The 25,670-nt window shown below is 37.4% G+C and overlaps 1 pseudogene; it reads right to left on the reverse strand.

The window, feature by feature from the left end:
- Nucleotides 1-25,670, reverse strand: part of LOC115428144 (CUB and sushi domain-containing protein 2-like) — a 118,829-nt pseudogene that overhangs the window by 7,140 nt on the left and 86,019 nt on the right.

Raw genomic sequence — 25,670 nt, forward strand, 5'->3', positions numbered from 1 at the left:
AATACTGTGATGAAACACAGCTATAGACAGTGGGAAGCCAAAAAGCTGACCACCTCAATATGAGAATGGAGAAAAACACATTGTGTTTTTTCCTTTCCCCCCACTCAGTCCAACATAGATGTCGGAATGCTTCCCACGGTTGAACAGTACATATTTTCAAGCTGTCAGTTAAAATGTCACGGTTTCCATAAAACGTATAGAACCACTTCAACTCCTCAGAGTGCCATGGCAACCAGGAAATAAGGAGGCATGGACAAGCATATGAGCAATAAAAATATTCGCGTTCAGTATGCTTAAAAAAAAAAAGCATCTTTAACATACATCAGAGGAACATGTTTGGGATTTTAAATGGGCCAACTAAAAATGGCCAAGCTACTAAATGTCAAAGTTTTTAATAGTAGAGTGGAGCATATGCACATGCCAACACAAATAGAAATGTGCCCGTGACGATCCAAGTAATAGTGATGACATTTAACAGCAGGCATTCTTCCTGGAGGATCTGTTCTGACTAAAATGGGAGGGATACGTTTTCAAAGAGCAGAGAAGTGATTGATGGACGCCGCTGAAAGCACATGGAGCATTGCAAATAGTAACAGGAAGTGACTAGAAGAGTGATTCTGAACTACTTTCAAGTGGACCCAAAAGGCAGGATAGACTTTTTTTTTTTTTTTTTTTTTAGATTAAACCTGAGAACAAATTGATAAATACAAGCCACCACATGTGCATCATCTGTGCCTACACTGTCCAGTAGCGCTGGCACATTTGTCCTCTCCTGATTCCAGTGGGATGACTGTGCCAACATGTTCTCCCTCAGTCCCAAGAAACAACATGATTTGCTCTTACACATGTGGGCTGGTTCTATAATTGGAGTGACATTAACAATACACTTATGTATTATGAAGGAGCACTTGGGTGTACACACTGACTTTTATATTGCTCTTGGAGCCCTCAATTAATCACAGAGGAAATTGCCAGTTTCTAAAACTTGTTGGCATGTAATTTCTGCTGAAAAAGTGGCATAATCACATCCTTGACTGCTCAAACTGTGTTTTTTTTCCTTTCTCAGGAAGGTGTCTGGGCAAGCATGGAGGAGGAAAGTCAGAGCTGTTACAAGTGGAAGTAAATTATAGAAAAGGTACAAAAGATAAAGAGATCAGAGCTCTATACGGATTGCAAAAAGTTAGGCAAGAAAGAAGCTGGATATTCTTCAATATTAAACTGTATTGCACTAAGCAAAAACATCTGCCAATGGGGTGAATTAAATTTGCTTAGTTCGATTCTTAAAACTAATGTAAAAATCAAGACACTGAAAAGTGAAGCTAAAAAAAGGAAGATGAAATTTTAATCAAGTTGTGCTTATTACAGACGATGAAAACAGTTATCCTTATAAAATTTAGATGCGGTGCAAGTGGTCTCGCACTTAAAATAAGCAAAGCAATCTTTCTCTAACTGTGACACTACGCAAACCCTTGTTTTAACTTCTATTGTTTCATGTTAGGTGCTGAGGATATCTTAAGATAACATCTTAACATAAGATTGCCTTCCATTTTTTGTCTCTTAGAAACAAGGTTAATTAAATTTCGTACTTTTGCAGTGAAACATTTGATATGATATAAAGTAAAAACAGATGAGGAAGTGCACATAAAGGAATTAGATTTGACAAAACTCTATATAGAATGTGGGCATGTGTGTGTATCTGCATGGGACCAGGTGGGTGGGGACTGTGTTGGCGAATGGTGCCCAGCCATGTGTGTTCCTATGTGGGCTTCCTGACTCCCGGCCTGGTTGCAGATGGCACGGTGTCTCAGCACTCTACTCACTAGGCACATTGACACAAACCAAGGGCCACATGGCCACACAGACCACACGTCAGCAAATGGACATACACTAAAGTGCTGGTGGCATGTGGATAGATTTTAATTCTTTAAGGTTTGGGGGTTTTTTTGTAACAAAGTGAGATCCTGTGGCGCTATATACAGTAACATCAGAGGTGCCTGCAGTGAACTATTTTCAAGAACTATGTCATCTTGGGTCAGACAACACACTCTGGCAGGTGTCGCTGCCGCAGGGGTGCTCGCAAACTGTGAGGGAAGGACAACTGGCACAAGCGCCTTACTGGGAGCTACATGAGGTCCTGTCATGGTAAATAAGATATCAGTATAACCACAGAAAACCTTGTCAGGTCATGTGGAGGCATATGCAAATGCATACAACTGTGTCTGTGGGATGAGGTAGTTTTATCAGCCAGTGAAAAATTAATACATGAACAGCTGACTGTGAGGCTCTACCATATGAAAAAGAAAAAAAAACAAAAAAAAAACACTTTTATTTCTAACCCTACATCATTATAAATCATGATATAATTAAACTATAAATTCACAAACAATGTGACTGAACTATGGCTTTTCAAGCAAAGCTATCCTGCAAAAGTAGCTTTAGTATTTAGCAAAGTTAGGACAGTCAGTAATATACAATACAAATGGAGGAGAAAAAAAATGTCCGTCTGTTGCAAACAGAGAAATGAGGTTGATTCGTGGCTCTGGCACAGATTTGGATTCTGGCTCTAGTGGCTCAAACGTGCATGGATGTCCAAGTCCAATAAAGCTGATAGATTAAGTGTCTTTCTCTTGGATTTCATCACAATCTCCTTTCAGCTGCATTACTACCTCCTTCTGGACTACATCAGCCACTGTTGACTTTAGAGTAATTAGTCCAGTTTTGTCCTTTTTTGAGTTGATAGTTGAACTCCACACTTCGATGGGATTTCAGAGATTTCAGCAGGAATACATCACTCTGATAGCAGAAAACGCTGCTCATTTTTGTGATTTTGAAACCTAATTTTACATACTCAGTTTTTTCAACAAAATTCATCTTATATCATCATTCATGCAACACTGTGAGGACACCTTTTAGAGGAGTGTCTCCTGAAAATAAAGAGAATAGGCAGCGATTTTCAAGTCATTTGCAGTCTCTGGTGTCTTGAGTTACAAAGATAAAACCAGAGTACATGCTGATTGTTTCTTGTTGGTTTGTTTAAACATACCTCTTCTTTTTCCTGCTCCTGGGGCGTTTGGGTAAAAGGTTTCCCCAGAGGCTCAGACACCTTTTTATAAGGTCCAGGAGGGAACATACCAAGTGGAAAGTGCATAGAGGGTAGTTTTATTGTTGGGAATGTGAATTGATTTATTGGAAATATTTACCCGTGTTAATGTATTACATTGTGGATATGCATGTATTTATTAGTGTGTTTATACATTTTTGGTAATGGTTTTATGGACATATTTACTGTATATTTTCACTGGTGTGTTTGATGTGAACCTGCGAATGGAAGCTGCCAGTTAGGCCTGATATTCACCTGCAGGTGTAGACCTCACTGTCCAGGTTAGGGTACTTCTGGATTTTTTAAAGAGCACAGGGGTATATGATAGGATTTGAGAGATACTGGGGCTATATTGTGGAAAACAGAGAGAAGGTTGAGTGCATGAGAATATAGGTGAATAGATGCAGGTTTTTTTTTTTTTTTTCATCATTTATTATTTATGTTATGGGGATAAAGAATGTTTATCTATTGTCTGACCCACACTCCGGAGCAAAAGGTGGCAGTAATGCACTAAGAAGAAAAGAAGAAGAAGAAGAAAAGAAGAAGACAAGAAGAAGAAGACGAAGAAGAAGATGAAGAAGACAAAGACAAAAAGAAGAGAAAGAAGAAAAGAAAGGAAGAGAGAGAGGAAGAAGAAGAGGAAGAAACAAAAGATGAAGAAGAAGAAGAGGAAGAAGAGGAGAAGACAAAGAAGATGAAGAAGAGGAAGAAGACGAAGAAGAAAGGAAGAAGAAGAGAGGAAGAAGAAGACGAAGAGAAGAAGAAGAAGACAGATGAAGAAGAAGAGGAAGAAGACAAAGACAAAGAAAGAAGAAGAGAAGAGGAAGAAGACGAAGAGAAGACAAAGAAGACGAAGAAGATGAAGAAGAAATGAAGAAGAAAAGACAAAGACAAAAGATGAAAGAGGAAGAAGACGAAGAAGAAACAGACAAGAAAAAAGAAGAAGAAAGGAGAAGAAGAAGAAGAGGAAGAGGAAGAAACAAAGAAAAGAATGAAGAAGAAGACAAAGAAGACAAGAAGAAAGAAGAAGAAGAAAAGAAGACAAAAGACAAAGAAGAAGAAAGAAGAAAGAAGACGAAGAAGACGAAGAAGAAGTAGTAGAAGTAGATTCCCTGTCTCTGGGTCTCCTCACTGGGCTGCCTGGGCAGTGATGGTCGCATGAGGATTTCATGCAGCATTGAAGCTTTTCATCAAATGGATTCAAGGCTTCTCATGCTCTACTCAGCCACCTACTGGATAAAAAGTATACAGCATGCAAACTTTTTACAAGGGCATCATCGGTTTGATGTGTCTATTTTTCCATACACTGTCCTTTAAGAAATGACAATGGTCATGAGGGAAAATGGAAACAATAAAACTGGGGTGACTACAGGGAATGTGCTTGTGTTGTTGTTGGAACGCTTTCACCCATTTTATTTAAAAATAAATCTTTCAACAAGTGAAGATTAGCTCAGACAAATCGGTCACAATCAGTGATCCGAAAAGACAAAACACAAGGGACCGGGGTTTCAAACTGTGTTTTGCTGTTCAAATCTCAAACCACTTTCTGAATCGGTCATGTGGTACAATCACCTGGCGAGGCTTTGGATGTCAGTAATAAATCGATACAAGCCTCAACATGCACTTCGCAAAATATTCCCTGGATTACTTGACACACGCTCCGAAGCTCTGGTATGGTCAATCCCATTGCTTTTGTTTTACCGCTCAAGCCAGTTTAGAAAAAATTATCAATATCTGACTGAGTGGTTACTAGGGTTGTAATGATACAGAAAAATTTCGGTTTGGTATGTTTTTGGTACAAGGGTTTTCAGTTCGATACGTTTTTGATACGTTTTTGGTACAGTGAAGGAGATCAGTGAAGTGTGTGTGTGTGTGTGTCAAGGTTATAATAGTTTGGGATTTTTCATTATAGTTTTGTTTTATTTAGTTTTGACTTTTTTTTCTCAAATTCAGTTAGTTTTTATTAGTTTTTAGAACAGGTTTGCTACTTTTTATTAGTTTTTGCTTTTTTCTAAACGCTTAGTTTTAGTTTTTTTTATATCTTTTCTCTTCTTCACCGTCAAATTCAAATAAATCCCAGACAGGACTCTGCTGCTGTCTCCCAACTTTAGTCTCCATGTTTCCAGGTAGAGTGGGAACCAAAAGACGACTCTAAACGACAAGTGACGAGAAGTGACGGACCGTTAAATATCATACGGTGCCAGCAGCTAAAATTGCTTGAGGGAAATAAATCGATTTCGTATCAATCTGATGTTAACAAAGACGAAAATGAAAGGAATTTTATCCAGAATTTTTATTTGTTTTAGTTAGTTTTGTAAGCACACAGTACAGTTTCAGTTAGTTATCATTTTTTCTTTTAATTATAGTTTTTATTTATTTCAGTTAACAACAATGTTTTTTCAATTTTAGTTTTCGTTATTTCGTTAACGATAATAACCTTGGTGTGTGTGTGTGTGTCTGTGTGTGTGTGTGTGTGTGTGTGTGTGGGGGGGGGGGGTATGGGGGTGTGCTCTCCGTAACTACAGAAACCTGACAGTGAAACTAAGATATTTCGAATGTCCGACCCAGCTTCAGTGCCTTTGGATACGTTCACACTGCAGGCAAATGTGGCCCAAACCCAATTTTTTTGCCCATATGTGACCTGTATCCGATCTGTTAAAGACAGTTTGAACAGCACAAATCTGATTATTTCACATGTGACCCAGGCCATTTTCATATGTGGTCCCAAATCCGATATGTATCTGATATTTTGCAATGCGACTTCAGTTTGAACGGCCAGGTTGCATTATCCGACCTTACATCATTGAAATGCAACAAGTGTCACAATTCTGCGTCCAGGAGGAGGAGCAGGAAAAACACATTTACTTCTGTAAACACAGTGTGGGCCTATGTGGTCTCGCATTACATCAGGACCTCTTTTGTGCATGTGGGTCACTTCAGGGTTGTATTCAGTTCATATTCAAAACTGATAGAAGTTGCATTTAATGTGTAATAAGAACAAGCGCAGAAAAAAATTGGATTTCAACAAAAAATCTGAGTTGTGCATTAAGACCTGCCATCTGAACGTATGTTGAGCCGCATTATGTGATAAATTTCCATTATGTAATAAAAGTTCAAAATGTAATAAGAATGTCACGTCATGTTGTAATAAAGCCGCATTATGTAATAAACTGACGCATTTCGTAATAAACTACCTCAATGCATTATATAGCACATTTTTTCGCATATGTAGTAAGTTATTACAATTTGAGAAATTTATTACAAAATGCACTTGACACATTTTTATTTTCAAAAAAATGTAATAACATGGTTCATTTTGTAATAACAATCCAAATTAATATAATTTCAGAGCAATTTAGAAGAAATTAGTCACAGGAGCTCCAGGTAATATAATCAGAACTTTAACCACACAGTTTAAAGATTAATTTAGCACATTTACATTTTCCTGAAAATAAAAATGTGTCAAGTGCATTTGTAATAAATTTCTCAAATTGTAATAACTTGGTACATAATGCGAAAAAATTTACTACATAATGCATTGAGGTAGTTTATTACAAAATGCGTCAGTTTATTACATAATGCGGCTTTGTTACAAGATGACGTGACATTCTTATTACATTTTGAACTTTTATTACATAATGGAATTTATTATTACATAATGCAGCTCAACAATGTAGCCTCTGTTTACTTTCTGTTGTCATGTTACTACCCTTATAGGCGCCCCCCTCAAATAAAGTGTTTTTTTTTTTTTTAATAGGGGAACCCCTGCTCATACTGTGTGTGTTCCACTTCAAGGAACTGAAACGGTTCGGTACAAACCAGTGCACCGTCACACCCCGTGGTTACTAATATTTTGTGTATAACATGTTTAATTTTAATGGTTCTGCAAATTCAAATGTTAAAGGATGAGATTTGTTGTTTATTACAGCCTTGACATGTTTTCCTTAGCTGTTGATAGAATATTCTGTACTTCTGTGTATACATACCTCTGCAGTAGGGCAGGGGGAAGTCCCAGGCAGCGGTACCCGCCGAGGTGGCGAGGCAGGATAAGGTGGTGTGACCTTCCAGCACATAGCCTGGACTGCAGCTGTAGCGGATTTTGTCGCCTATGTTGAACGTGGACCCCTGCTGATGGCCGTTGAGCAGCTGTCCCGGATTACCACAAGTATAGCTGGGCAAAGCTACAAGGAGAGGAAGGCAAAGTAGAGAGTTAATGCTAACAAGTACAAGGAGAGTGTAGAACCTGGTGACCAACACACCACCTGTTTAACCCATAAAGACCCAAACCTCCACCATGGAACAAAACCATCTACTGATCTAAACTGTTTAATACCTGTTGATCCACTAATTCTATCAATACATGGAAATAATTGTTGTAAATACAGTTTCTCATTTTCATGGTCATCAGATATGACCCATTTGGACGTTCAGAGGCTCGGTAGTTACCATGGAAACACCATCATCCTCTACAACAGGTCTCAAAAATGGGCCCGGGGGCCAAATCCGGCCCACCAAAGGGTCCAGTCTGGCCCTTGGGGTGAATTTGTGAAATACAAAAATTACAATTAATTTATTAATCATTTTAGTTCAGGTTCCACACACTATAAAAAACATCCTGTTGTTTAATGGAAAAAAACTGGCAGCTGTGGTTTCTAGAACAATACTGTAAAAAACACATCCAGCTGTAAATATTACAGAGAAACATGTAGATTTAACATTTTAAATATGTAGATTTAACATTGGATTTAAATGGTAAATGGACTGCACTTATTTAGCACATTTTCTACACCTTCATGGTGTCCAAAGCGCTTTCCAAAGCCACCAAGTCCTACTGGGAGGAATTTAGGCTTCAGTGTCTTCCATGGACACTTTGACATATGGACAGTCAGAGCAAAGATTCGAACCACCAACCCTTCGGTTACTGGATGAGCCGCTCCACCAACTCTACCAACCCATTAATTTACAAATTTAAAATGTTACATTATTAAATGTTTACTTTTTCTATAACTCTTTTATATATTAAAAAAAAAAAGCAAATACACCGTTATTTCAACATTATGGTCTTGTAATTTAAATGGCACCACATTGTATTTCAATTTACAGTTTTATTTTCTAGAAACAATAGAAATACATAATTTCTACAAACAAATCTGGTTTTGTTCACATACTCTTCCTGTAAGAACTACAGCTATATTTGATTTAATCGTTAGCACAAAAATATTTTCAAATAAACAACTTTGCATTGTATTGTCACTTACAGTTTTTTTATGTTGCAATTTCACAACTTTTTGGTGTTAATTCTACAGTCATTTTTTACAGTGCATACAGACCAATTTAATCTCAAGTGGGTTGGATCAGTAAAATGTTAACATAATAACCTATAAATACTCACCACTCCAAAGTATTCTTTGTCAATGTAAACATTTTCATGTCATTTTACTGTAAAAACACAAATAACCTGAACAAATACGAACATTTTGAAATGTCAGAAGTGCAAGTTTACCAATATTCTGTCTGTTATTAAATGTCTTGTGTATTTGTTGCTCCACTGTGATCTGTAAGTTGTAATTTACATGTGTAAATGAAAAACTGAGACATAATATTGTTAAAATTGCACTTAGTTTTCTTAAGAAATTTCAGTTTGTTCATGTTATTCACATTGTTTTAAAGGATAGTTGGTAGATGTAAACATTTTCATCACATGATTTTACTGTTTTCACTCTAAAACGTAGAGGAAAGTTTGGAGTTAAGCCCACTTCAGATCATGTTTGGCTTAATGTGGCCCCTGAACTAAAATAAGTTTGACACCCCTGTTCTGCAACATTTATTCCCCAGTAAAACCCATGGAATTTAACAAATGACAGGATGGAGACACTTGTCTTTATGTTCAGTTAATGATACAGTATGTTGTTAAGAAAGTCAATTTTTTTTTCAGCTTTCTCTGTTTCTGCTATAACATCAACTTTACTCTGAGCTTTTATAAACATCTACTAATCAGTTAATTAAATATGGGAAATACCAGATTTTTGCAGAAAAAAAGGCAAAATACAGAGGATAATATTATAATAAATGTTGATAAATCACTTAAGAAAGTAATATAGGGAGAAAATTCATTTGGGAACTGCCACAAAAGTAGCACCAGGGCTTTATGGGTTAAGGTGACCTAAAACTAAATGATTTCACAAAATGTGAACCTAACTGTTGTCTGAGTAAGCTATATATATGAATCCAATTGAGTCTTTCACTTTCCTGCCAAACCTTATTTACCATAGGTGCTTACTTACTCACTCCTTGATGCTTCTGACCATTAAATCGAGTCCATTCATGTAGAAGCATACAAATAAATGAGCTGGGTATTGATAAAAACCTTGTCTAATTGCATGTTTTTTGCAAATCAAGTTCAAAATAAGTTCAGCCAAGATTTCCTAAGCCTCCTATTCCTGTAAAAGACACGTGATTGTCTCAGCAAGATGACAGAGACTGAAGAGACTACACAGGCTGCACAGTCGTGTAGAGGCAAGATGGTTTTGTTTGTCTCAAAAATAAATCCTGAAAGCATGAATAAAACTGCCATGACAACACACACACACACACAGACACACACACACACACACGTACCCAGTCATCCAGCTAACAGTCCCAGGCCAAGTCACACACTCCCACACAGTGAGAGCTGGCCAGAGCATGTGCTGGACTTTGGATGAAACTCAGTCTCTCCACAGGAACTGGATTGAACTCCAGAGAGAACAGGATGGCTCCTATACAACTACATAGCTTACAGCCTCACCACTACGCTCAATGCACACCTATTTAGCTGCCAGATGTCTTAACCTTTGAATGTTTTACAAAAGATTAGAACATCACAGTGGAAATCGGGTTATTTTTGCTTCATGGCACTTTATTTTTAGCTTAACGACAAAATTAGTTCGATAACCGTTTTAAGACAAATAGGACAGGATGATGTGGATGAATTTATGTGTCTAGAAAATCTAATGGAGTAAATATATGTTATCCTCATAGTTAGTACATGAACGCTTTATATTAAGGTACACATATTCACCTTTAACTTTTACATATTAGTATTACACTGTCACTTTATATATGGGCGGGGTCAAAGGTGCCACGGATGGACAGCCCACGACTTTTTCATTCATAACTTTTGAACCGGACAAGTTTAAGACAAATATTACACATAATTGGAAAGGTCTAAATGTCATCTTAAACATACTCAAAGGGCAAAATTTAGTTTCAAATATTTTTAAATGAAAAATATCAAAAACTACTGCGTCACAGATGGACAGAAAATTAACATCTATTTTTTGCAAGAATTACAAAGTTCTCAAAAGTGAAGTTCCTATGACATTATCATCCTAAAATGTGTTCAGTGTATACCTTAAACCCTCTATTTTACAACCTGATAATTGGTTAGAAGAAAAAAAATTTGATCATACCCCAATAGTAAGAGTTTTGATAAATGGCAGCGTCATGGATGGACAACAAAAGTAAATATCAAATTAAAGATTTTTATTTCAATTATCAATATCATATACATTTTTTTAAACAATATTTACAACATACAAATAATATTAACATTATATTCAAATGTATTTTGCATAGATATGCAGTTATTAATTTTAAACACTGTGTGTTTAGAATATGACATAAATAACAGTCAAATGTATTTTTAATAAATGTAGTTTATTTTTGAGAGTTTTTAAAATCAACCCAGTATGACGGCGCAAAACTTTGTCTCTTTCCAAACATTCACACTCATTTCACAATTTTTTTCTTTGAAAATACATTTTCCTGAAAATATAAGTAATTACTTACCCAAAAATATAGGTTTGGTGTAGATTATATAATAATCTACACCAAATGTTTTAACCTTCCCTTGACTTCGCCCATATCACTCATTATTGCCGTTGATGACCCAGTCTCTTGTAAAATAAGGTATTAATAAACACACTATAAGAACTAAAGATCTAATATGCACATGTAATGTATGTTATGTGCCAACAGCGAATGGTCTATATGTGTAACTTAATAAAATGTGTGTATCCTAAAACTAAAAGTAAAGTTATGCAGCCAAATACTCAAAATACTGGAAAAAATATACAATAACAGAATAACAGCTTTACAATGACTAATATGCACAATATGATAATACAGCAACTAGTGAATTAATGCAATTATGTGTTCCCATTAATACCGTATCATAGGAAAAAAAATATTATGTAAAGCCTTCATTGTTGGCTTTTTTCATCTTTCCTCGTCCAGTACGCTAAAGCTTCTTTACAGCAAGCTCTAACAAGGACAGATCAATGTGTTTTTGCCCGGCAGCGAACTACACAGAACTTGAGTTGTGGAATTTGGCTGGTAAATAAAGAGACTGCAATCAGGTTGTCCACCCCTTCACACAACAAAGTCAAATTATCTGTGCTAGATTTCAGACATCAGATCATGTGTGTGCATCTCACTTACGTTACCTTTGCTGAAAAGAAGCATAAGCCTTCAGAGAAGCTTTGAATCTGTTCACACCCGGCATTAAAGTGCGCCTACACGACCATCTCCAGTGACCAATCATGATCTCACTTTTCCGCTCTATGTGCAAACAAAAAGCTCTTTTGACACCGTAAACACAGCTAAATAAGCTTGATTTCCTGTAGGTATTTTGGACCTGTCAGATTTAACAGACTGGCTTTAATGTTTCTTTGCAAATGCATCACAAATGAAGAAACTGTCAGAAAGGTGAATGATGAATAAAAGGATGTTTTGCTGCCTTTTCATCTTTAATAGTCATGTTAACAAAGTAGAAAGAAACGACAATTACTGCTTTTAAAGTGAAGTGTGTTTTTACCTTGTACTCACTTGACTTGACTTTGTGAATCAATCATTGTACCTTAAATATGACAACAACAACAACTCTGAGCATTCCATTTATATTTATTGGTTTTCTTCTATGACATATGCTTTAGTGATGACTAGATCGCTTAAAATGTGAATAAATTACAACCACATTATGCAAGCTGTGAATATTCTATTTTCTCACTTGGAGAGAGAGAGAAAAAAGTGGCTGTCATCGACTTGTGCTTCAGCAGTGCTTCATTTATGACACACTCAGAGATTTATTTGGGCTTTTCAGAATTTTGAGTCCCAGGATGCAACTGCATGCATACTGCTGAAAGATTGTGGACATAGTGTGGGTCTATATTTTATTATGTCATTACGTAGCCATATTATGTTACATGTGACCTTTGGACACACTTATACTCTGTATAAAGTTCATACAAGCTGTGAGCGCGGTATACAGTCTAATCTACATAACACATGTAGCAAGGAAATTGGGTCGAGGCCCTTTTGGGATACAGGGGCGCCAACCAAGCCGTGGACTTATCTGCAACTTATGTAGCATATACACATAATGACTCTGAAGAAACATTAAATACACCTGTCATCATATGTAACTTGTAATCTGCCGACACTCTGTCAGTATGCCAGTTTACCCTGTGTGTGCCAAATAAATCCTTCTTTTTTGAGATGATCCACTGGTTTCACATTGTCTTCGGGAAAAAAACTATGACAATAGGCAGCCGTGACCACCTTCAAACGTGATCTTATAGAGCTTTCCTAAACCTACAGTCATGGAAAAAAAATATTAGACCACTCTTGTTTCTTGTTTCTTGTTCTTGTTCATTTTAATGCCTGGTACAACTAAAGGTACATTTGTTTGGACAAATATAATGATAACAACAAAAATAGCTCACATGAGTTTAATTTCAGAGCTGATATCTAGTCATTTTCCATGGTTTTCTTGATAATAACCAAAATCACTTCAGTTCATACATCAATAGTTATGGCATTGTACTGACAAAAACAGCGCTTTTAGGCATTCCATGTTTTATTTTCTGTCTTAGTCACATGATACACTCAGGAGTTAGTACTTGATTGGATAACCATTGTTTCTGATGACTGATGGTCTAAGAATTTTTTCCGCGACTGTAATTGTGAGCCTGACGGCATGTTCAGACTGGGACAAAAACTAGTTTGGAACCTGAACAGTTAATTCTTCTTTGCAATCCAAGACATCATCAGAGGGTGTGTTATATAGGTTGTGAAGACAAGCAGGACGTAGAGGGAGTAAAGTCAGTCGTCGGCTGAGGAGACAAAATCATTGGTGGCAATGTGGGCATCAACAGAACTCCAGGTGAACCTGAAGAGTACTATTTTTTTTTTTTTTTTTCAACTTAAATCTTTAGTGAGTTTCATGGAAAATTATAACAGTAGCCAAAAACAAAAACAAAACCCCAGACAAACAAGGATAAATGAGTACAGACAAATAATGTCGTGGATAGTAACAGTCAGTCTATGGATTTTGTGTTGCTATAGTCCATTATTCCACTTTTATCAGTTGTGGTTCTTGCAGTCTCAGTCTGTCCTGTTAATTTTTTCCATGAGTAATATTTCTTCAATTGTGGTATCCACTGGCCCTTTGATGGAAGGGTACCTTCCCCCAGTACTGGTTATAGTTTTTTTTTTTTTCAGCTCTAAAGAGTAATTTAACCAAATATTTGTCTTTTTATAACCCTGTAAAGCCTGAACCATTAACTCTTTCAATGCCATGGGCCGATTAATCGGCTTTACGAATACAACCTTTAAAGTGCCACGGGCCGATCAGATCGGCTTTGGAGAACACGCCACATTTGTGTACAAACAACCATCCACCCCCATTTCTTTCTCACATTTCCGATGACGTTCTTTCTGTTTCCCCCTTTGAGAACAATCAGATGGGAATTTGAGGTACCGCGGAGCCGAATAATATTTCTATATCTTTTAATGTTTCTTATTCTCCGGTGTTTCATCAGAGGGAGCCCCCATGCCGGGGGGCGGCTGTGGACATCCGGGGCTGTGGCGCCTTCTCTCTCACTGGGGTCCGCTCCTTTCTGGTGGGTGGGGGTCCCAGTTGGCCTCTCCACTAGTTGGGATGCGGGGCTGTGTTGCTGGTGCCTGGTCGCCGGGGTCGGCGGCTGCCTCCTGGTGCGGATGGCTCCCTGAGACAGCGCCTCCTAAACTTGATGTTTTACTTTACTTGTACATTTTTGTTCTGGTCTACCCGTGCTCAGTCAGTCTTCTTAAGTAGTGTGAGCTTGGGGGTTGGCGTGTATATGTGTGTGTGTGTGTGGTGTGTGTGTGTGTGTGTGTGTGTGTGTGCGGGTGAGTGGGTGGGTGTGGGTGGGGGGCGGTACTGATTTTTAAACTGATATGTAAAGCACTTTGTCCTACAGTTTTTATGTATGAAAAGTGCTATATAAATAAAGATATTATTATTATTATAAATTATGCAAATTACGATCAATAATGAATCGGCTGCGTCCGGTGCGTTTTGGATCTAATCAGCAATCGGTCGGATGTTACCGAGCGGTTTCCTGCAGGATTCTCAAATATTATAAAAACGACGCGAAATACTGACAAAACGGCCAAATTCTGTGGCACTTTTAAGGCTTATTAGCCCTTAACTGTCTGGGCCCCGAAAGAGTTAAATCATGACAGAAAATTCCAGTTCTTTGAAACTGGAGCCTTTCTGGGTCCTTCTGAACAACAAAATTTTTATTTATTTATTTATATTTATTTATTATTTATTTATTTATTCAACATCATTTTCCATGTATGAGTTTCAGTTTTGTATCAATTTGATTAGGTCAGAACAGGTCTCAATGCTCAAATATTATTATTTTTGAACAAAACAGAATGTAACACAAACATGTGTAACAAATTGGTAAGTCCTTTTCAAAATTCATCATTAATGACAATCTTGTAGTGTCACTGGAAAGGCCTCTGGTGAATGAATTCCTCCCTTCTGGAGGATTATCCCTGTATTGCTAGTATCTAATTGTATACATCAGGTTTTTCAAGAAAAAAAAAATATCACACTGATCATGTAGAGGGCTTGGCATTATAGGGTTAAGAATTGGTAGTATCCTAAAAGTTACAAAGACATAAAACATCAGGAATCAGCAGAATTGAATATCCAATATTGGTACAGTACGTCCCAAATCATCTTCAAAACACTGTAATATATTGACATTTCCAAAATATATGTGAATTGTCTACATCGTCTTCACCACATTCACACCAACACTCATTATAAGAGCAAATTAGATGCCAAATTAGCAGAAGAATGGCAAAGGCCGACCTTTTCAAATGATGTGAATGTGGGATGATTCGCTGGAAAGCACCAAGGTTCTGACACATCAGAAAGGAGCCAGAGCCAGAACTGTGTCATTCTGGAAGCACTGAGTCACCAGATCACAGAACATCATGGGTGTACTCACACCTATCAACCCAGATCCATGCTAATACCAGGTATGAACAGCCAATTTCACAATTTGGATCTGAATATGTATGATATAATGGTGGGGTATGTCCAGAGATTGAAGACGAAAGTATTTAGTGCTCTGTTCGGTCGTTAGAGACATTAAAGTTACTTATTCACCAGTACCATATTACTTAACCCATAAAGACCCAAACAGCCACCGTTGACCAAAACCACCTACTGATATAAACTGTTTAATACCTGCTGATCCACTAATTCTATTAATCCATGTAAATAATGGTGTAAAATACAGTTTGTCATCTTTTCACGGTCATCAGATATGACCCATTTGGACGTTCAGAGGCCCCGTAGTTACCGTGGAAACACAGTCATCTTCTATAACATTGATCACCGGTAAAACCCATGGAATTTGATCAATGACAGTGGATGGACACACTTTGTTTATGTTCAGTTAATGATATATTTGACTGAAAAGTCACTTCTTCATTTTTCCTCCTTTTTGATGTAAGAAACCTCAAGTTTAATCTAAGCTGTTATGAACATTTTCATGATCATCAAAGGTATGGCAGGTATGACTTCAGAGGTTGTCTGTATGTTTACTGTACAAAAGCCGTTAAATGTATAAAAAGATGTATTTCTGTTACTGGAGATAAATTATGGAATGACATAAATATACATTTAAAGATGTGTAATTCATTAATGGTTTTCAAAACACCGGTTGTAAAGATATTTTCATGGATATGAACAAGAATGATTTTTGATGTATTGATTGGTTACATATTGATTGGTATCCTAAAACTGATTTTGATTTGAATGTAGGCGAGGCATATCAATGAGGTTGACTTAAAATCATCCTCATTGATTGTATGTTCTGTATTATGGGAAGATGACTGAATAGACTTAAACCTAAATTATTAAATAATGGAAAATACCTAATTTGACTGAAAAAAAATGCAAAATACAGAGGATAATATTCCAATAAATGGTGATAAATTATTTAAGAAAAGTTAAATAGAGAGAAAAATGTATTTGGGAACTGACACAAAAGTAGCTCTGGGCCTTTATGGGTTAATACTGATTGTCTAAATTTATTTAACATCCTCTAGTCATGTAAAGTAAAAAAAAAAAAATAAAGGACTTTTTAATGTTATCTCTTCCACTATCTCCAATCACTCATCAGTTACGTAAACGGACATTTCAGACACTTACTCATCATTGTTGTTTTGTATCAAGAGTGTATCATTGCACAAGAGTAATTTTGAGACACAATATACTGTGAGCAGTTTAGTAGTCAATAGTGACAGTGATATCCAAACCCATTAAATGTTTTGTCACAACAATAACCCATGTGAAGACAAAGCATTTCTGAAACTAACACAAAGTAGTCTCAGTTCATAAATTCTTTATGAGTAACTGATAGTACCCAGTTACACACACAGCACCTACAGCAAGGGCCCTCAACATTTTCTTGTTCCTCTAAAGTGCCTCTTAGATGGTAAAATCTGCAATGACTCACTTAGGGTGAGAGACTGCAGCTGCATGTTGCATGTCTAGCTCCATCCCAATCAGTGATTTCACAGCAGGGCGCTTTCCATCATCTGTTGAAGGCCAAACACCTGCTCAGACATCACATTTTCAGCTAAATGACTCAGTGCGGCTGTACTTCTTTAGGACCTGGTTAGTGCTCAGGCGCTCTCCCTCTGACCTAATCCTTTGAATACAAACTAACTTGTCACTTTTAGGCTCTGCTGCACCGTAGCCTTTATTTTGACCTGCCAAGGGCCACCTTATTACAGCTTCCCTTCCATCACTTTCAGATTAGCATATACATAAGGGACCTTTTCCTTTTACCATATTAACTGCAGGGAGGGACTTCGGTGGAGTAGTGCAGAGGCCACAGTACTTGTAGAGAACAGCTGGTGCTTCAACCACTATTTTGATCATGGGAGGCTAGTTCAATGTGGCTCTTGTATTAACCCTTGAACACTTACACAGACAAGGAAATGCATGGATGTAGATTATATTATTTCTGCTAAATATATTTCAGTAATAGTCTTCCATTGGCATGAACATCCTAACAGACTACACTCAGCACGTCACAATATTCATAGCAGAGCGTTGAATGTGATGAACACCAATATGTTTTTGGGACCTATGAACAGAATACTATTGACTCAACCTAATTGAAAGGAAACATTTAAACCGGTGATAACATGCACTAAAAAAGAACAAAAATTGGTAAAAATCTATATTTACAGGTGAAAATGGCTCAGATCACCACTTTTTAGCGTCTTGGTTTCTTTTTTGACATTCCATCAAGTCAAATATTAGTACAAATATGTCATGAAATGTGAATAAGAAATTATTGACGTCTCTACTCATGTTTGGGGCGTGTTTGGTCCACCTTTCCTTCAGTCTGATTCTGCCAAAATGTTCATTTTCCAACGTATTTTACCACAATGACACAACAACCAAGGCTGCAGAGTTACTCTTTTACAATGAATCTCTTGTATGTTTAAGAGGCTTCAGGGCTTCAGTCCTCCCACGGGAAAAGTCAGTGGATGGCAAGAAAAAGTGGGTAAAATATTCTAAATATGATGATCACTTAAGTCTAAACTTAGTTTTTAGGTGGTACTTTCTCAAGTCGTAACATCAGTACAAAAATTCCAATGAATGCTTCAGAGCCACTTGGTTCTGCATAAGTGTTTTTTAATTTAATGTCATTCGGATGACCCTGAACTACTCCTGTCACACATCAACACCCGAACATTCAGAAACTAATCACTTCTATTCCAGCCTCTTTCCGGCTTTGTAGCAATTTTCAGAATTATACTGTGGGTGGGAGATACAACTGGGTAAAGTTACACTTAACAACCATAGTCATATATTTATGGACATAAATATACAATGATGACTCTAATGTCTAATGGAAGTACTGTATACTGGAAAAAAAAGATTTGTGTCAATTAAATAAGAAACATTACACAAAAAATATTTCGATAAAGCAATGGTATATTTGAACAGAATGATTCAAACTTGTTTAATATTATATTTTATCCTTTTCTATGCCTTGGAAACCGGCCACATCTCTTATCAGCCGCTATAGAAAGTTCAACTTTACTAAGTCAGCAAAGTTCTGTTCTGCATCACATTATGAACTGTATACACTGCAAACTAATGTATTGATTTAAGTGGTTTTAACAGCTAAGAATCTCAAGAGACCTTTGCTAAAGTGTGTCCTGCATCAAACAATTTCATGTTAAATGTGTGTGTATAAAAATGCTCTTATGCTGAGTTGAATTTTAACCCCTGAAAAGCCTGAACCATTAAATCATTGACAGAAAATTCCAATTCTTTGAAACTGGAGCCTTTATGGGTCCTTCTGAACAACCCCAAGTTTGTTTTTCAAATTCCATTTCCATGTATGAGTTTCAATTTTGTATCATATTTGATCCATCGGATCTCAATGCATAAATACCATTATTTTTGAACAAACAAAAACATAATATAACACAAACATGTCTAACAAATTGGTGATTTCTGTTCAAAATTGCAAAGTTCTGCATCTTTCCTCATCAGACTGATCTCATGAAATGTATGTGATGCCAATTTATTGCAACTGGCGTGCTATACATACGCATTTTCATCCTTTCTCATGTTATTTAATGCCATTTGATGGCGTGTCAATGCACTAGCCGCTAATTGCTAATCGTGTTAACAGCTAACCCTAACCCGTAAACCTAAGCCTAACCCTGACTGCTAATCACGCTAATCACTAATCATGCTAATCGGTAACCGCTAGCACTAACCCTAACTGCTAATCGCGCTAGCCTCTAATTCGCCTAATGGAGCGTTATTTTACATGGCGTAAATATACACGCTTATAATGCGTACAGATAACACGCAAGTTATAAGTGGCATGTTATCTGTACGCAATTCATGATATCACGTTGTCCTCATTAACCCTTTGATGCATGAATTATGAGAACCTTTGTCAAGATTTTTTTTTTCCTGAGTGTTTTTATTCCTCTTTAGGCGTGAAAAAAACAATGTGATAGAAATTTTTTTAATGAACTGATTTTTTTATGGAGTTATAAAAATGTCCACTCAGCTGGACACCATGCATTTAATTTTTGAAGCAAAGAAACATGTATTTAAAACACAATAACATGAAATAGAAACACCTTAATACAGCTAATCGGATGTTTTCCTCACATTTTTATCATACTACAGTCTACTCTCGTTATACCGCCAACTTCCGTTCACGGCCAAATTGGCGGTATAGCGAAAATGGTGTTACAACGGGTTGCGTCCATAATGTGCATGTCTTTACTATATGAGGTCTATGCTGCCTCCGTTACCCGTTCTAATTGGTTTTCTAAATAAATCTTGATTCTGTTATGTTGTAAGGCAGGGATCGGCAACCTTTAACACTCAAAGAGCCTTTCGACCCGGTTTCCACAGAAAAGACAACACTGGAGCCGCACCCTCGGAGGGTGCCACGGCGGCGCACCTCGGAGGTGCCGCGCCGCGACGCTGGCGGTATAACGGTCGGGAAATCAATGGTATAAGTGTTGTTTGTGCATGGAACTGGGCTGGCGGATGGCGATAAGCGGAAAATGGCGGTATAACGGCGGGCGGTTTAACGAGAGTAGACTGTACATTTATTACTCACTTCATGGTGATAATATGCAAAAAAAAAACTCTTTGTGTAAGAAAACTGTTAATTACAGTCTAATAACAACTAGCAATAGATTTATACTCAAACATGTTCCTGCAGATCAGGTTTATCAAGAACAGCGAAGTTACAGTAATGGTATGAATTGCCGTGTATGAGATGGTGCATAAGCGTCCACTGTGTCGGCTGATATGCAAATAAAACAACAAAAACCCTTGAATATACAAGAGAACAGCTGTAGAATAGCGTCCACTGTAGTGACCGCTATACATGAAAGGTTAATGACAATCTTGTTGTGTCACTGGAAAGGCCTCTGTTAAACGAATTCCTCCCCCCCTGGTGGATTATCTGTGTATTGCATGTATCTAATTGTATACATCAGGTTTTTCAAGAAAAAAAAATCACACTGATCATGTAGAGGGCTTCAAAACTCATCTATCAAATATGATACGTTCGCGTTATGGGTTAAGGATGATGGTTAATGAGGACAGTGAAGATGAAACATAGAAAGAAGTGTCTGGTTACTGAATGTCCAACTTTCACTCATGTGTGCCAGTTCCAGGCCCATGATATTGTACATGCTGGTTTACTGGCATGAATTACTGGCACACCTAAATGGAACAGCGCCATCATTAATGTTATTAGTTACAACCCGTGCTTTCCTGCTATGAGAAGTCAAAATGTCTGCTGTGAGTACAAAAAAGTGGCAGAAGATGGCAGATGTGTGAGAAAGAGGGAGGCTAAGCTGTGAAGGAGAAGACGAGCAGGATGACTGATTTCACTACATTAAAACTGATTGAGGGCACAGCACTGTCAGTTTGGAGACGTGCGAGTACGTGCACGCATGTACTTTACACTTGTATGAGCGTGTGTATATGTGTGTGCATGTATGTGCGTGTGAATTTCTCATCACTCTCTCCATTTCAGGTTATTAGTTTGGGCAGTAAATTAAGTCTAATAGTACCATTACTGGTTCAATCCTAGAACAGTCCTATGCCTGGATCAGTGAAGTGGCAAATACCTTTTTGAACCTGACTGAGAACCATCAATTTTCATTTTTTATCTTTGCGATGTGAATTTATCTGTCACTAATAAACATCAGAGGGTAAAGAAAAAAAAATCAAATCTGAGAGTATTTAATATGGTGCACGGAGGCAGTCAAGCTCAGAGCGGATAATGCAGCTGAAAATGCCGTCGTCGTTCAGTCCATACCTTGTTCAGACACAATAATTTCAAACCAAAAATGGATTTGATAGCAGGCAGAATTTTGTTGCAATGTTCCTAACAGCGTGATAAAGCTTGGAAGTGCTGTGCATCTTTAAGCTAAAAATCCAAAGACTGAGGCAGAGGTGCGTGAAAATATGTGTGTGAAACTTGTTTGTCACTGTTTACTCTTTATTGCGCAGACAGATAGATAGTCGACAGAAAATAAACAACACACAGCAAGGTTCAGAGAATAAATGAAAAAAAAAAAAAATAAAAATAATTGAATATTTGCAAGGAGACTTCACTTAGTTTCCATTAATTTCCTTCCTCACACGTGCGTTCGTACATCAGAATAATGTCATAAATTATTCTACAAGCTTTTTAGCTTTCAAAGGAAAACTTAGCAGCACTTAGTGGCTTCTGTTTTAGACGTTTCTTCAGGGGGTCTGGTTCTGTCATACTAATAGATTCAACCCCCTCCTTACACACACACACACAAACACCACACACACACACACACACACATACATACACACATACACACACCTAACCCCGGCAGCCCTTGGGTGTTCGTCATGGCAGGTCCATAAGTCACGAGGAACGCAGAATGTGACATGGCTCGTCCCTGGGTCCGGATGCTTTAAGCACTTCCACTGCTGAAACGGCAAAGGATGCTCCTCGTCCATCAATGCATCCCCTCTCTACAACACACACTGCCTACGAGAAGCACCGTATGAACACGCTCAAGTGTGTACGACCCCCCTCCCCACACACACAGCATTCTGAGTGGAAGGATCCCTGCCATCCATCACATCATCCATCCTTTACATCACCTACTTATTTCCTTTTATTCTTCCCGTTTTTTTTCCCCCCTCATTCCCTGTGACTAGAACAAAGGGCATCAGAGAAGGAGAGACTATGAAGCAACTCTCCTGTGGAGTAACCCTCGACCCCAGTAAGACTGATACCCTCTCTTCCTGGGTGTTTTCAAACCTGTTCCTCAATTTGTCATCCTCTCTTTCTCCAGGAGAGGGAATCATTATATACCCCTACATACTGCACATCCTATTCGTCAGGAAACTGTGCTTAAAAAAGCTTATGCTGCAAGATAAAGAGATCAGGAATGTATAGCATATTGAGGGGTTACGTAACAGAAAATCGGACAGATAACTGATGCAGGGAGATTAGTGAAGGACAGAAAAATGGAATTCTGCGTTCTTGGAAATCGTCATTTTATGTGGCTCTTAAAGCTGAAAAAAAAAAAAAAGCGCCAAATTTGGAAAATATACACCTTTTATCTGAATTTCTTTCTTCTTGGTCCAAATCAAAGGAGTAAATGCAAATGTATCGACAAATTTTCAAAGAGAAGAGTCAAAGAGAAGAGCAGTATGTCATGTCTGAGTGGTTCTTAACATACACACACTGCTGTGTAAATACTTGTGTTTGGCTAAAATTGGCATCGTAATGGTTTTTTTTATAAATAATTTCGACACACATGCAAATAATACACATACTGTACATATGCAGACATGGCTGGGATGGGGGTGGGGGGTGTTACAGAGCTTACGTTTGTATAATTTGTTACACAAAAAAGTACAGGACCATCAAATTAATATATATTTTTAAGCAAACAAGATTGACAGTGGCCCATGGCCCCGTTCCAAAAAAAGGATGTCCAGAAAGTCCCTGTACCAACTGTCTATATTAAAAACAGTTGTGTTTACGTTCCTTCCAGTTTACCATAATAATGCACTTTGCTGATAGAAATCCCAGTGACAGTATTATGTTCATTATATTTGATTTTATATTTGGCTTCTTATTCCCAGCAGGCATTCCACTGGCATGCTGATATCTGCACATCAAACAGAAAAGATAATTTTTCAACAGCAGCACTCCAAAATAACTTCACAGATAGGCATTGCCACAGCATATGCCTTAGTGGTGCCTTCTGCCCCACAACCATGCCAGCACTAACTGATTTTTTCCTTATTACCCCACCCTTCAAAGGGTGGAAAGGGGTATTGTTTTGGTTTGTTTTGTTTCTTTGTTTGTTTCTTTGATTAACACTCACACAGCAAAACTACTGGTTGAAATTCATACCAAATTGGGTTTATAGATTGCCAGTGACCCAAAATAGATATGATTACATTTTGTAGTAGTAGGTTAGAGTTAGAGGTTAGAGGTTAAAGTAGGTTAAAGTTAAAAATTTTTTTTACAAATTTTTAAAATCTATCTTTTTTCCCCCGTTTACTTATAATGGCTGAAATTTCAAATGTCTATAAAAACGTCAATTTTGTTTCCATTTACTTCAAACTCGACATGTATTCAAATGTATGTAGCAGCAAAAATATTGGTTGAATTCATGCCAAACTGGGTTTATAGATTGCCAGTGACCCAGAATAGATATGATTATATTTTGGGAAAATTAGGTAAAAGTTAAATTTTTTTTAATGAATTTATTTAAATCTTTTTTTCTCCCATTTACTTATAATGGCTGAAATTTCAAATGTCTATAAAAACGTTAATTTTGTTTCAATTTACTTCAAACTTGACACGTGTATAGAGGCAATTGATATAATGACATCAGCACATGCATAGACATGATGACATCAGCTGGATCGATGCCAAAATAAGCTACAGCGTGTGTGAGGGGCGGGGTTTGTTGTGCCTGGCACCACTTGTTCATTATATTTTGTATATAGGGTGTGATATAGGCTTGATGTAATAATTTAAGCTGTATAATTTCATACCTGACACATTTCGATACTTTGGTGCATTTTAGCTGTGTTGCATCCCATTGTGAGGCGGAAAGAGGAACACCAATGCCTCGAGCCCATTGTGTTTTAGTTGGATAGCTGGATAGTTAATTCTTGTTTTTGAAATGTATTTGTGGAATTTGTGCCCAGTGGCACACTGCAGCTTTAAATATGGTTGCATATTCTGGTACCGTAATTACTGTGGGTAATGTTGCAACTGCTATATAATTAACAAATGTGGTGGAGGACATGCTGAGATCACTTTTTTCAATAACAGAAGCAAAACAACAGTGGCAACATACTCAAAAATTCATTAAACTACATCCTTAAACTAAATATTAACGATACTTTATGGTTCAAGTACCAAAAGTAAACATGAAAAATGGGCCATTTACCATGTGGCTGGTAATAGTGCTGAGTCATCTATAATAACACATCATCATCTCATGAGATTTGACATTTTACATAATAACATACGAATCTTCAAGTACAAGTAACGTAAGTGGAAAATATATTTAACAAATTAGCTGTATAAGAAGTAAAATATTAATAAAATAATGATTTCAAAATATAGTGTTGCGTAGAAGTATGAAATGGCAGAAAATGGAAATGCCTGAGTAAAAAAAAAGCATTTAGTTACATTCCATCACTGCCACAGTTGCATCATGGGCTGTTTTTAACATGAGAGGAGGCTTACAGTGTGCATACAAACAGGTAATATGTAGTCAGTCACATACAGACAGACTTAGTGTTTGTTTTTTTTTTTTTTTAATTTATGTATTTATTTTCTTAAATCACGGCATTTTACTGATATCTAATCACACAGCCTGACATGATTGTGATTGTATTAGTTGTGCAGAAGACCTTCGGTTATGAAGTTATCAAAGAAATGAAGTTGCTGTAGTCTTAAGTTATACATTACGGTAAAGAAACAAATACTGTTAATACGACTGTTTCGCTCAAAACAATCCTAATCTAACCAAGGCCTCAACTCTCTAGGGCACCGATAAGGGGGGGTAACATGACAAATTCATGGGGCCCAGCATTTGTGGGGGGGGCCCATAGAGCAATGGAGGGGGTCCAGGAAGTTGTGAAAATTTCGTGTAAGATCCGCTGTATAAGAGAGGCGTAGAAGTCGGGAGTCGGACGTTGAAAGTATGTTAAGTTTCAGTTTCGTTCTCCCGCTAGCGTAAGTGATGTTATGTATGGACCACACTCCCACATACACCCTCCCCCCACTCTGACAGATCGACAAGATACTGAATTTTATGAAAGAGTCCACAACGTTAAACCTTTCAAGGGGCCCACAACTGGTAGTAGCGTCCCTGTCAACTCTCTTTGTGGTTCATGTTATTCCCTTTCTACTCATCTTACTATACGCTCCTGCTCTACCTTTTTGATTCCTTCTCTGTTTGCTCGTAACTTCTTCTCCTTCCTCCTGCTATGCATTTGGTAGTGACATTGTGAGATCGATCCTAACACACAGGTGCATTAGCTCAATAAGCAGTTTCTGCTTTGTCAAGCAGCAATTCAATCAATGCCTCCTGTTCCCTACACATGGGCTGGACAAAAGCTGGCAACACCCATCACTTCTGGTTA

The sequence above is a fragment of the Sphaeramia orbicularis genome, chromosome 11, assembly GCF_902148855.1.
Source record: "Sphaeramia orbicularis chromosome 11, fSphaOr1.1, whole genome shotgun sequence".
In the NCBI taxonomy this organism is placed as follows: domain Eukaryota; kingdom Metazoa; phylum Chordata; class Actinopteri; order Kurtiformes; family Apogonidae; genus Sphaeramia; species Sphaeramia orbicularis.